This window comes from Corvus cornix, chromosome 1 (genome assembly GCF_000738735.6).
Source record: "Corvus cornix cornix isolate S_Up_H32 chromosome 1, ASM73873v5, whole genome shotgun sequence".
Classification (NCBI taxonomy): Eukaryota; Metazoa; Chordata; class Aves; order Passeriformes; family Corvidae; genus Corvus; species Corvus cornix.
Window position 1 is genome coordinate 26415503 of NC_046332.1, and position 14267 is coordinate 26429769.

At 40.6% G+C, this 14267-nt stretch overlaps 1 protein-coding gene across 3 annotated transcripts in view; it reads right to left on the reverse strand.

Moving 5' to 3' along the window:
- COL8A1 (collagen type VIII alpha 1 chain) overlaps positions 1–14267 on the reverse strand; it is a 123531-nt gene that overhangs the window by 76846 nt on the left and 32418 nt on the right. For 2 of the 3 annotated variants that reach the window (XM_039559409.1, XM_039559416.1), the window contains exon 1: positions 8740–8842. The exons of the other annotated variant lie outside the window; for it this stretch is intronic. The gene's annotated coding sequence lies outside the window, so the exon portion shown is untranslated. Of the gene's footprint in view, positions 1–8739; positions 8843–14267 lie in introns of those variants that run through there. 3 annotated transcript variants of the gene reach the window in all.

Consider the following 14267-nt stretch of genomic DNA (forward strand, 5'->3'; position numbering starts at 1 on the left):
GTTTTGCCTCCAGATGTGGAAATCTGAAAGGTCCTGAACCTCCTGTAGTGTGTGCTGGAGCAGCCTTCCTTCTCTTTCTGAGCAGCCGCCCCTCACATGATGTGACATTTTCTTTCCAGCTGAGAGTGGAGCCCCCCCCCCTTCAGCCTCCCTCATTTTTGGCCTTCCAGCACTGTCGGCATCTGTGCGAGCTAATGCTGCCCAGATCCTTCTCCAAGGGGCACCGAGGGCTGGCACGCAGAAGCAGAGCCCCCAGGCTATATCTCTGAAACCCAAGAAACCTCAAATGCATTGTGTTTCCGTAAATGTTCCTCAGCTGACTGGGCTGTGGGGAGTTTCTGCTCTCCTCAACCCTTGCCTCTCCTTTGGGAATGGGAGGCGCAGGTTGTAAATGAATTTTCTGACTGCCCCGTGCAGAAACGGCTCTGACATCAGAATGTGAGGGAACCACAACCACCACATGAGGCGAGGGGGGCCCAGCCTGACTGACGAGGGGCCCCGAGCCGGGGCCATGCTTGGGCTGGCACTTCCCTCGCCACAGCCTGGTGAGGGCAAGATGTCACCACAGCCTGGTGAGGGTGAGATGTCACCACAGCCTGGTGAGGGTGAGATGTCACCACAGCCTGGTGAGGGTGAGATGTCACCACAGCCTGGTGAGGGTGAGATGTCACCACAGCCTGGTGAGGAGGAGCTGTCACCACGCCGCTGGGCCATGGCAGCTTTCCTCAGGACCGTGTTACTGGCAGGTAATGGCCGTGGAGCAGGGTGGAGCCCTCAGGGTGCCCTGCGGTTTGGCTTTGTTTTAGAGGACACTACAACGCCATTACAACTCCATTGTCGCTAAATGCAATCCGCTTGTTGCAAAACGTGGAATATGTAATATTTTCCCAAGAAAGGATGCTCTTTAATGTTTGATCTTTGTATACTTTCAAGCTTGATCAACAAGAAGGGAGATTTAATCCACGAAACAGAGAGCAGCTAAGAAGTAAGCTCTAAGTGATGTCCAGGGGATAGAAATCTAATTACCAACAATTGGTAGAATTGTTGGCCTTGTTAAGGTTTAGGCCTTGATGTTTAGGTTTAGGCCTTGACATGCTTCTGTGATCTTAGAGCTGGGGGGAGGTTAACAAAGCTTGGGAAGAAGGATGCCCACTGATAGTGGACACAAAGAATGCAGAATTTACAGAATGCAGACACAAGCCCCTGCTATCTCGAAAGCTTTTGGGCATTAGGTACAACATTTTGTGTTTTCCCGAAGCCTCAACTTAGAAGCAGTTGAGAGGGCAAAAATATTTCTCATCATCTCTGGTGGCAGAGAAGGAGAAGCCAGGAAGGAAGGGTTGCACCCTGAGCTGAGGTCTGTCATGCTGAGTGCCCCCACAAAGTCCCATGTTACTTCCTCAGTCAGCTTCAGGTTTGGGGAGAATTGCAGGAGCAGCTCTCGGTCTCAGATGCAGTCATTATTTTGAAGGATAAGGCTGTGTGTATGTTGTGAATGTACATCAAGCTAAAATTCCAGCTCTTGAAACGAGCTTGACAAATGGAGCATTGAAAATATAATAGGTTTCTGTTTGCTTATTTTTGAGGTACTTGTTTTCATGAGATAAGCAGTTAATAGTTCGAAGCACATGTAGCAGAGAAAATGTCTTTGAGCAGTCACAGATTGAATTTATTTTGCCTGTCAGTCCTTCTGTATTGAGTTCTTGACAGTGTTTAGCATAGGAGTGAGAGATGTGATGTTGAAAATAGGGTATTTCGAAGAATAATATGAAATATTCATTGTAAGTGAATTCTAAACTCAGTGAAAGGCAGTTTTTGTGCTTGAAATTTGAATCGGAGAGCTGTCTTGTCCTGACTGTGGAACAGAAATAATCCAAAAGAATCACATGCCAGAACTAGCCACCACTGCTTGGATTTTAGACGCTGAGTATTTGCAGCTAGTTGCTTAAGAGCAATCAAAATGAAAATGGAATGAAGGTGACATTACAAAACATAGCTGAGACAAATGGATTTCCTTTAACCTACAATTTAAAAGCCATCTGATAATTCTATACCAGTGCATAAATGTAAAAAAAAAAACCACTCCTGCAAATTACTCTTTAATCAGGTACGAGGACTGAATGTTACACATAGAGTTTTCTGTATGAACAATGTTTTTAACTGAGACTAGTAATGCAAGCTTAGGGAACAATCCTAAAATGTTTTCCATGTTTCCTTATGTAATAAGTTATGCTCAGATACTGAAAAATAATAATAGTCTAGTCTGCAGGAGTTCCTAAGCATAAAAACTAAAAAAAAAAAAAACATCCTTGCAGTGGCAGCTTGGACTGGACTGCATAGAACTCCTAAATTTAGGTAGGGTGGCTGAACTGGAGGAGAGCAGGAATTCCTGTTACAGAGAGAGAATGTCCAACTATGGCACCACTTTCTTCTGTGGAAGACAGAAACTGCTGCTGCCTTTGCACCTATATGAACATAGAACAAGACAGTCTGGAGATCTCACTGCCTGGCTTTGCATGCAGCTTGTGTGCACAGCAGGAGCTCAGTTCGTCATGAATGCCTTCAGCCTTCACTGCAGTGTATTTTTTGAGCTATTCATCCATAAGGCTGGGATAAGATGGGACAGAATCCTTCCAGTGGTTAATTCACTTAGGGAATTGCTACTTAATAAATAGGCAGGGTAGCTCTTCTGAACTAACGCTTACCCGGTGAATTGCACATTAAAGTACTGAGGCTTGTCCAGCAACCTACGGCAGCATGTCACAAGGTGTACCCACAACAAATATTGCAGTCCTGGAAAATCTTCAATTAGAGCCTAATAATGATTATAGCCTTTTTTGAAAGCACATCTGGATTTTGCTAAGCTCTGCCCACCTTCAGCAAAAGTCTGTCCATTCATTGGAGGGCTTGTGTTCTGTTTCAATGTTCTTTTCTTTTTTTTACCCTGAGTTAACCAGAACTTGGCTTTGATCCTTTAAATCCTTCTCCCTATCAATTCAGCAACCACAGAGGCAGTTTATTACTGAAAAGAAATCTAAGAATCAGTTTTGGCCAGCATTGTCTTGGAAAGTTCATTTTATTAACGTGGTTTTGGTTTTATTTCAAAAACACTTTGACAAGCACTGACATTTTTGGAACCAGTAAAGCACAAGAGACTTACTCCTAAAGGCCTAAGCTTTGCATTTTTCTGCAGCAAACAATGTGATGTGCTACTACGGTAAATTCAATTCAAGCCACTGACTGAAAGGAAATAAGTACTGAACACTGTCTTTTTTTCCCTTTCATTTTCTAAAATATGTTTTGTGTGAATGTTAGTGCTTGTGAGATGCACTTCCTTAACTACTCTTCGCTTATTTGCTTTTTATCTATAGTGAAGGTGACAGATCTATCAGTGCTGGCAACATAAACTTTCCTCGCACGCCTGCTTTTATTGCTCAGCTTTGACCTAAAGCAGCTACCTCTTGACTTTTTGCTGAGATTTGCCAACAAGTGTCCCAGCTGTGTGTTTTGCATTAATATCCATCCAACTGAGAGTTCAACTAAGATCACCTACTTCATTTAAAAAGAAATACTGGGAAATACCCGAACCCTTGGTTTTTTGGTGTGGTTTTTTTTGTTGTTGTTGTTGTTGTTTTTTGTTTTTTTTTGTTGTTGTTGCTGCTTTTCTTTAAGGCAAGCTGAAAGAGAATTTCTGGTCTCCAAGCTATATAAAGACTCTTTTTCTGATACTATGCATTCACTGGAACTCTATGTGTGGTGGGAAGAACGGAAGGGCAGAACAGAGGTGAGTTATATGCTGGCATAAGCAGACTTGACAGCTAGATTTCTTTAGTGGTAAACTGATTATCTTTGGTTTGTGTGTCCCTGGGGTTGTGCCACCTTCCATTCTGTCCCTTTGAAAACTATGTCAAGTAAGAGAGAGGCAAAGTAAGCACCTCCATTTCAGAGAGTATGTATTACATACATGTGTTGTTGCTTCATATAATTAAGAGTGGGTTTTGTTAGAAACTTGTTCAGCTCTCCAGAATTTTCAGTTGCAAAAATGGTCAAATGCTTTGCTTGAAGTTCCCTATGCAAATCCACAGTGTGCTACTGTCAACTTCTTACTTTCAGAGTGAAGAATGCTGCATTATGTTGGTCTGGAAAGAGTGGTTGCTTTTTTAGTTAGCAGGAAACATGTGGTGCAGATGTTTCAAAGTTCTGGCTTTTAATATACCTTTGATATCTACTATGTCAAGCTGTTAGTTTTGACTCATTCTCCCTTTAATGGGGTAGGTTTTATGTATCCTATATGTTGCCATGATAGATTCCTAGGAGCTGAAGTAAACTGGCATAGCTGATCCAGGAGTTTGTGATTTTTAGTGCTGTGGATATTTATTTAAAACAAAAACTCTTTCTTAAGTTTGCAGTACGGTTTTTTTTTTCATCTCAGCTTTATTTCAAAGTGACTGCATAAATTGTATGACCTGTTTCTCCAGTTGTATAACCAGGTTACATAGGCCTTTTCCTACACGAATGGAAATGAATAGAAAAAGACGTTCCTTTTCTAACTTGTTCTGTGGTGGGGTTTTCTGTTCGTTTTGCTTTGGTTTTTTTTTGAAGGTTGGAGTGTTCTTTTTGGTACTCTTTACTTCTTACTTGCAAATGTGAAGTTCACAGAAGCTGACATTCTGAAGTGTTACACTTCAGGATTGCCAAGAATATTTGCACTAACTGCCCAGATATCTCTAAACTGAGTGCAATGAACACACACACACACTTTTCCTGAAGAGGTGGAAACAGCAAGGTGTGCATATGATGCAGAACAGAACAAATCTCTAACTGTGTAGAATTATGAATGGCATAGCTGCTAGCATGCTTCTCAAATCCAAAGTGGGAAGTTTCTTACCTACCAGGAAGTCCGTATTATTTTTGACTGCCCTCATGTTGAACTCAGTGTGGTTGTTGATGAGACCCCATTATGAATGATGTCCACAGACGTGCACAGACACCACAGTCATCAGTTAACCACAGGCTCCCCGCACTGGGAATAGAACCTCAGACCTTCGCCTCCGCAAACACAGCTGCTCATCTGGCCTGGGCTTTGTAGCCAGCAGAGGGAACTGATAAACACTCTCATAGGGCTGCTTTCTGTGTTTTTTTTCAAACCAAGAGAGGGCACTGATTCTCACTCCTTTTGAAAAGGGTCCATTTAATGTCACCCCTCAACAGTTTTACCTGCCATTCAGGAAGCAACAAACTTATATTGATCTTGCTTTTGCTATAAAATATGGACTTGCATGAAGTTCTAATCACCTAAAAATGTCCCGAGACTGAATAGTGGTATTAATTCCCTGCAGTGCAATTATGAGACATTAAATTCATTACACATCAAGACAATTACAGAAACACATCCAACATTTCAGGAGTGCAGGGAGAGCAAGCATAGTTGTTTACTGGTAAGTACAGAGAATAGGCACACTTATTGCTCAAGACCCACAAAAGGCTTCAGAACCAGGACTCATCGTTATCTTTTTGAACATATACAGCTCCACAACTTTCGCTGGGATTTCTGTTTGCACAGGGAAAGCCACAAAAAAGGCAACAACACTTACACAAAACTCTAGAAAGTGTAAGTGGCAAAAATAAGAAACCTTTGTACAGTTAAGTACAGCTGTTTGCTGTTTTTTTAACAGGAAGAACAAACCACCCCTAATGTTTTTGTCTTGTCTTGTTCCTCACTACACCACCTCCACTGAACCATTGCTCTTTTAGAAATATGACAGTAGTGAAAATTAAGAATTATCTCCCTGTAGAAGGAAAGAACCCACAGCTTACAAAAATCAGATCAGTCAGATGTTGCCCATAATTTCTGGTCCATAGCAGTGGATCTCTGCTTCCTCAGCCTGCCAAGAGTGGGTTGGTCTCCTTTAACCACAGAGTGTAAGAAAGAGATGAGCATTTGTTTATTTGTTCAATTGTTTATTTACTCCATCCAAGAACAATTTATTTGTAAATCCTGTTAAGGTGTTTGTAAAGGGTCTCAGAAGTTTGAAAGTATTAGGAGTAAATGCCCTTTCTCAAGATTTGTCACTGGAATGTTCAGCCCTAAAAAGTCATGCAAAGACAGAGCAGCTACAAAGGGGTGGACTTCATAAGGCTGAATACAAAATGAAGTATGGGATTAAAGTGCTGGCCTGGAAACCAGAGGAGCTAAATCTGACACTACCATGAATTTTCACTGTGACCATGAGTAAAATATTTTATATATTTAGTGACAGCATGGCCAGGAGAGAGCATAATCTCACCCTACAGAGAGGTGTGAAAACAAATTCCTGTAGGTAAGAATTTCTCACAAGCAGTGGTAGTGGCAGAACTATGCATAGATAAGCAGACAGCGATATGTTTATCCTCTGTTTCTATGTATCTAGTCTAGCACTTTAGACAGCACTGGGAGTTACACTAGTGGCTTAAGTAGATATTACTGCCCTAAATAAACACCTAAAAAACCTAAGCATAACTGCCAGGAAAAGTGGCTTAGCATCCCTGCTTAACACTTAACTGGTCTGTGGCTGAAAAAATTAATATAGTCTCTTTATCTTTATAATTCTTAAATGTTATGATCATTACTCAAAAATTCTGAATTCCTTGTTCTCCCAGTGAGTCCCCTTTTCTTCCTTTAATTCAGGCTGCAGCATTACTTTTAAATTGCAGTATTTTTATTTTAATATCAGTGTGCTTTGATCTTGTAAAAAGGAGTTTCAGATCAGCACAGAGCTCAATAAATGCCTTCCTTGTCATCTGAGTTCTCTTGGAGACCTGCTGGGTGCAGTTTCCCTTCATCCCCTGCTGCAAAGTGATGCTAAGCTGAATTATCTACTCAGCCTAAGAGAGAAATTGCTCAGAGGAGATTCTGCTCTAAATTAGATTAATTCCTTTGAATAGAGTTTTCTTAATACGTCCTGCAATCCATTTTTCAAATGCCAAAACATTACGTTTCACAGCAGGCTTTAATAAAAGGTATTTTGTTATATACACATTTCCTGTGGCAAATGCATTATTTATTTTTTTCCCCACGAAATCTTTTCTATTAAAATTCTTGATTTATCCGACAGAGTAAAGTTCTGTGTGAACAAATGAGATTTTACTGCCGCACTGTAGACCTAAATTCTGTATGCATTGAACTTATAATCACATATCTGTGTTTTGGAACGGGTGTTTTTGGAAAGGGGAGGTTTGCTGTAAAAATCAGATGTTAACTAAGAAATAAAATTTTTTAGGTCAGAGTTAGTGCCAGTTATGAGGAAAACCATTGGGCTCTATTCCTGTCTTCCATGGGCAATTGATATGAACTACCTGGATGTAAAAACAGCTTGACTGTAAGTTTGCTATAGAAAGCACTGTACTTTGTTTTTTGAATAGTTCAATTTATTTGGGTTTTGGATTTTTGTTGTTTGGGTTTTTTTAAAGATACTTATGTAATCTTGTAGGCAAGTAGCTGAAGGCAATGTTTTCCTTTCCCCACTAGTTAGAATAGATAGCATATAAAACACAGAAAAAAATCTTAGATACAGTATGCAGAAAAGGCTACTTTGAGCGGAGTTCTGCTGTTATACAGTGCTATAGCTTAAAATATTGCAGCTAATTTGAGTACAGTTAGATGTGGACGTAATTCTTTTTTAGAGAAGACTTTGTATTTTTAAAGACCAAAAAAGGCAATTAGACATTAAGAAGAGAATATCACTATTTAACTGAAGAATGTATTATGTATTTACAGTGTTAACTGCTTGCTTTTGGTAGCTCATGCTTTCCTTCCTCTCTGAGCACTGGAGAGAGGCATTCTAGGATTAGGATTTCTGTGGTGGAATTTCTTTAAACAGGTGACTGACTGTGTGTTAAAAGTGCACTGACTCACACAACGTAAGAAACTGCTACTGGTCAGTAATAGATTCATCTCTGTGAGGATGGATAGATGCACAGATGGGAATGCTAATACAGTTTTGAAACCACTTTTAAATGTTTTAACTGTTCAGTAGCTGTCTCTGAGGCACTTAACTATTCCTTCCTCTAATGCTAGAAATGCCTATCTAGGAAAACTGTAGATAAAATATAAACAAGCTGATCTAAAAGTTTCATAGAGACACAAGGTCTGTGTGAACAGAAGTTTGCTTGTAAAATACGTACTTTAAGCATATTTGGTACCAGATAATGAATTCCATCAGTCTTATTACTGTGCTTCTGTGAGGGCTTAAGTTCCATCACACTTTTTTTAAAGGCAATGAAACCTGTGAAGATGCACTTCAGTCCCATGATTGTCTCAACCTGGCTAGTAAATGGTATTAGCAATAAAACCCAGCTCCTTCCTTAAATTAGCACTAAGCATTGTCTTTTTCTCAAACAGAATTTAAGGAAGCTTTACAGTGATATTTTTTTGATAACTTTGACTGGACTGAGAAGGAGACTATTAAGAGGGATAATAAATTGTTATAATTGGTCTGGATATACTAATCTCTTCAAAATCAATCAGAAAGGGAGAGAAGACCTTTTCCCAGCCACAGTGTTTCCCAGTGAGATCTGTTTTTATTTCATTGCTAAAACAACAGACTGTTACTAACTTAAATGTCAGATGACACTACATCTGAAAAAAAAAAAAAGGCGGGGGGGAGCCAGCACCACCCAGCAAGGCAGTGCTAGAGTTCACATTAAGACTTCCTCACAATAGCTGGTTAGAACAGAAACCTGAAGTAGCAGTAATCTTACCTTGAGTACACAAGATCCAAGGAGAGAAGATCACTGGCTCAAAACAGTGGAGGACTGAGAAAGTGCTCTGATCTGCTGCTGGTAGCATGCACTTGGCTTTTATGTGCAGGTGGGAGGAGCTGCTCCCTACGGTAGGTGGGCAGTGAGGATAGCAGGCAGACAGCCTTCAGAAGGCATTGTAGAGTAGGTTTTTGCTCTTTGGGGACAGACAGAGGGAGGAAAAGCAAGCTGGATGGCATTTACATGAGAAATAGTGTTGGATTTATTTGCTGGTTGGGTTGTTTTTCTTCTGTAAATCTGTAGTTAGCTAAAGATTTTCTACTGTATTTATTTTTCTAATTCTGAATCTCTGAATTATTCCAGTTGTAGTTACAATGCTACTAGGTCTCACTTTGTCCTTTGGAAGGATTTTTGTAGCAGTGAGATACTAATGCAAAGTCTTTATCAGAAAGGTCAGTGTTAAAAGGCATAGCTATGAAGAATCAGCCCCTTGATCTTTGAAGTTGTCTGTTTTCTCAGGGGTTGAACTTCCTTTATATTCCAAATGTCTACTGCATCTCAGCTCCGGAACCCTCCTAAGTTTCTTTTTTGCTGAGCCACACAGCTTTTTCTTGACACAGCTGTAACATGTTCCATCTACACACTGACTTTCTAGCAGTTTAGTTCAGAGCAGTTTTATTGTTCACTGTGTTTGAGTTCTAAACAATTTTCCCAACTGGTATTCTCAAAAGGCAAATGTAGCCAAAAAGACAAACCAGTAGGAATATGCATTCCTGGTGGTTTCTGTGTAAAATCATTCATTGTTCAGTTTAACTCATTCATTGCTTTCCACTCAGAAGAGTTGATGGCACAAATTCCAGACACTGGCTCCTGCAGGTGCAACAGTTGTACCCATCTCAAATACACTAATTCTCTATTTCCACATCTTTCTGCATGAGGCATCTGGGCCTGCATTATTTTCCATAATACACGAGTAAATCCTGTGTCATATTGGAACATGTAGTGAGTGGAGAAAGCTGGAAAGATAGAACAGGAAGGGGGGAGCAGTAGTGTGCAATTAAGGGAGATTCTAGAAGTGCATCCTGACTTAAAATCTGGGAAGGACCAGGCAGAAAAATGAATGAGTATCTTAGTTACAGAGTTGAGATAACTGAGTTTGTTGCAGAGCTTGTGGAGATGAGATATGGTATCTACTGCATCTTTCACAAAAGGGCCAAACTGATAACTGGTTAAGGAGTTATACTTTTTTTTTTTTTAATTAAAAAAAGCAGTACTGAGTGAGTTGATCAGAATATTCTTAGTTACATACGACTTGATTTGGTCCTGTCTTTTTAGAAAAAGGCTTACAAGTCAAGCACCCATCAACTTGGATGACAGTGTTATGTAACAAAAGAAGCTGCATAACCGTGGTGATGTAGCCTCTGCGATTTGGAATCATCAAGCTGAAAAGGATTGGTTGAATTGCTAGTATTTCTCACAGGTATTGATTTGCTGTTCGCTAGGGCATTTTCTACATTATTGCAACTAATTGGGAAAAGAATTCATGTTATTTTGTTATTTCTGCAGCACCCAAAGTATTTTTACAGTTCTCATTAAGGAATGAGTTTCTGCTGTGAAGAGATTACAGCATGCTTTTAGGAAGGCTACAAGAAGTAATTAAAACATGGGAATAGGGAAAGAAAGGGTACCACTCACTGCAATAAGCTTATGTAATTAGTTCAGTTATGGCACCTGGTAGTGGTTCAACTGACTAAATGATGTACATAAAGCGGAATTCTACTCAGCTAGCATCTAAATAATCAGATGATTTTGTACTTGGACAAATCTAGGTTGAGAATTTTCAGAAATTAGAGAGTAAATAGGTACCCATGTCCTTATGTGATGATTAAACTGCTCTGCTCTCTCAAAATTGCTCAGCTTTCTGTAGGCCCCTTCTAAAAATCAGTGCATACTTCTATAAACTCCATACCTTCAAGAGATCAAGTTCTCTTTTTTATTTTCTTGGGAAGAAAAGTTTAAATGTAAAGGACTAGCTGTATGTTGATATATTCTTGTTTGTTTTTTTAACTCCTGACCATAAGCTGCAGGTGCTAAGCACCACTTCAATTCTCAGAAGTGAGTCAGTACTCTTCCCTACTCCATGGGTTGTGTGCACTGATCACGTGTCGTACTGTACTGCAGACTCAAGGATAGCCTTACCTTTTAATACTTCTAGAAGAGATAATTAAAGAAGTTTTCCTTATCTCCTTCCTTTGGGAACTCTTAAAGCACTTTACAAGTGTTTAATAGACCTACCAACACGTAACGTGGATAGAAAGTATTAGACCTATATTAATGATTATTAAAGCACCATCATGATGCAATTATATGGAGGATTACCTGATGAGGTTACAACATTATGCAGAGACTTCATAGAATTATTAATATTAATTCTCTGAGTTGGAAGGGACACACAAGGATCATCAAAGACCTACTCCTGGCCCCACACTCCCAAGAGTCACACCGTGTACCTGAGAGCATTGTCCACACACTCCTTTAGCTCTGGCAGGCTTGGTGCTGTGACCACTCCTTGCGGAGCCTGTTCCAGTGCCCAACAACCCTCTGGGTGAAGAACCTTTTCCTAATACCCAACCGGAACCTCCCCTGACACAACTTCAGGCTGTTCCCTCAGGCCCTGTCACTGGTCACCACAGAGAAGAGACCAGTTCCTTCCCCTGCACTTGCCGTCGTGAGAAAACTCCCCTCGGTCTTCTCCAGGCTGAACAGACCAAGTGACCTCAGCTGCTCCTCATACGGCTTCCCCTCAAGGCCCTTCACCGCTTCATTACCCTCCTCTGGAAGCTCTCTAACAGCTTTATATCCTTCTGATATTGTGGCACCCAAAGCTGCCCCCAGCACTCGAGGTGAGGCCGCCCCAGTGCAGAGCAGAGCAGGACAATCCCCTCCCTTGCCCGGCTGGCGATGCTGTGCCTGATGCCCCCAGGACAGGGTTGGCCCTCCTGGCTGCCAGGGCACTGCTGACTCAGGTTCAGCTTTCCATTGACCAGGACCCCAGGGATCCCTTTCCACAGGGCTGCTTTCCAGCTTCTTGTTCCCCAGTCTGTATACACAGCCATGGTTGCCCTGTCCCAGGGCCTGTGGGTTTCTGGTCCCTGCAACACTTATCTTCTGTAATGAGACTTGTAGTAGATGAAACTTCACCAAAATATCCGTGAGAAATTTGAATTAGGTCATCATATGATCAACTAGATTTCAGGGCACACTGCAAGGCTGGACAGTAAATTCAATGTGGACACATGGCAAGAAAGGTTGTCATGTTCCTATGACCAGGAGTGATGTCCAAACATTCAGTTTCCAGCTGCCTTTTAAAAATAAATACTTTTTCAAGAAGATCCTTCAGTGCTCTAGCCCTCTTGCTTCATTCTTGCTTCAGTATATCTGGATTGGTTTGCCATGAGCTTCAAAGAATTGTTTGAGGTGGCCTGTCCTTTCCAAAATCTGTATCAGGTACTTGCTTTACTTGATGGTAGGGCTATACCCATAGTGTAGAACAGAACTGTTAGAAAGGGAATTAATGAAGTACTCAAACTTGGTTAGATGGTTTTATCACACTTTTGAGAACACTGCACATTTTCTTTTCAATGTGTCTTCTAATAAATTTGTTTAGTAATAGAGTCTTCTATGAAGTAAAATTAGTTCTGGCATACAAAATGTATGGCAAAGAGCAATTGTTAATATCATCCTTAAGAGACGGGTTAAAACTATAGCTGTACAACTGACATGCATTTCACTCTAGGTCTTTTAAAAGGAGATGAGCCAAAATTCCTGCATTTGTTCCATAAAGGAATTGATTACTCTCAGTTTGCCCTGAATGTGACAGAGCTGAAATAATGTGGCCTAGTGTGTTGGCAGTGGAAAGAATCACCATGGGTAGATTGGGAGGTTGAACCTTTGGAAATAAATGGCCATTTATGTAGCATCACAGCAGTAGCTCGGGTAGGTGGCTACTTGCTGCTTGACAATATTATCAGAGGAGGAGGGTCCCCAAACAGTTGGATAACATGGTGATGGCAGAAGATAAGCTATCAAGATCAAGGTGTCAACGTTGTTTTTAAACACAACCCAAAAAAGTATTAGGAGACCTCCTAATATAAAGTGAGATAACATAGGCAATAGCAACTTGTGAGGTAAAAGTTAAAACTTCCAAATTTCAGCTGTAAATGTAAAAAATTTGTGATTCAGGGAAGAGGAAAACATTTCAGAGTTTTGTTTTGATGGTTGTTAATATAAAAACATTTTTTCTGAACAGCCTAAATTTCTGTTACCCTATGCAACCTTCATGTAAATATATTCTTCTTTGCATCTTATTTGACTGTGGGACTGTAGGACCACAGACACACACAATGTCTCCATTTCACCAGTGGTGTATTTTATTAACCTGTGGTTTCAGGCAACGTTCTGTCCTCTGTCATGCTTCCCATCATTGTAAGTTTTATTCAAAGTCTTTCCAGCAAGTTTGCCTTTTAAAGAATTAAATGTGACAGTATTGCAGTTTTTATAGAGTATTGTTGGCTGGTGGTTTTTATTTTAACAGTAGATTCATATACTTAGAGGAGACAGTAATGGGAGAGAGTGAACAGTTCTCAAAAGTTTTCTCTGCATGATACTGAGAATCTGTCTGATATTGCCTTTCAGATTTTTATCTGTAGATGAGTGCCCGTTGGATGGTCTGGCTACAAAACCACTGTATGCCATCCAGTGTAGGATACAGAATCAGGATACATTCTGAAAATGCAGATCTTGCATTGTAGATGAGCATACACCCAGGGCCTGGCTGCGTGTGGAGGAAGCACATGTCTACCTCAAACAGTGTTTACTCTAGTATTACAAGGTTCATTCTTTAGCACATAATCTGATAGAGGCAGAATTGAAAAAAGAAAGAGAAAAGAATTGATACAGACCATACTGTAGCTGTAACTAATGCCATTTTGGATGTCTTCTGTTATGTCCACCAGTGAAAAGGGAATACAGCCCAAAGCTGTTAGTATCAGTTCAATCAATCCAGCCTACGAATGCATCATTTATCTCCTATATTTACTAAATTCCTTTGTCTGTGTGTCAGCTCTGGAATTTCCACTGGGATTCTCTAGCTGATGTTGATGCTTGCCATACCAAAACGGAAAATAAAGATAGCATATTTTTTTAATGGAGCAATTCTTTGCAGCGTTAACTTAAAGACTGGCAGTTTTTCTGGAAGGTGTATGATACAGCATTGGCCAAATTGAACACAGAAAAGCTGTGAGCTCACTGACTGGGGAAGCAATTCTGCTAAAACTGGGAGAGTCTTGCTAGACAGCAAACTGAATGTGAGCCAGTTTGTGGCAGCGAAGAAGGACAACATTATCTTGGACTGTAATAACAGGAGCACAGCTGGTAGCTTGGGAAAGCGATTATCCCCCTCTACTCAGCACTTACTAGGCCATTTTTAGAAGATCAGGTCCAGTGTTGATCCTCCTGGTGCAAGGAAG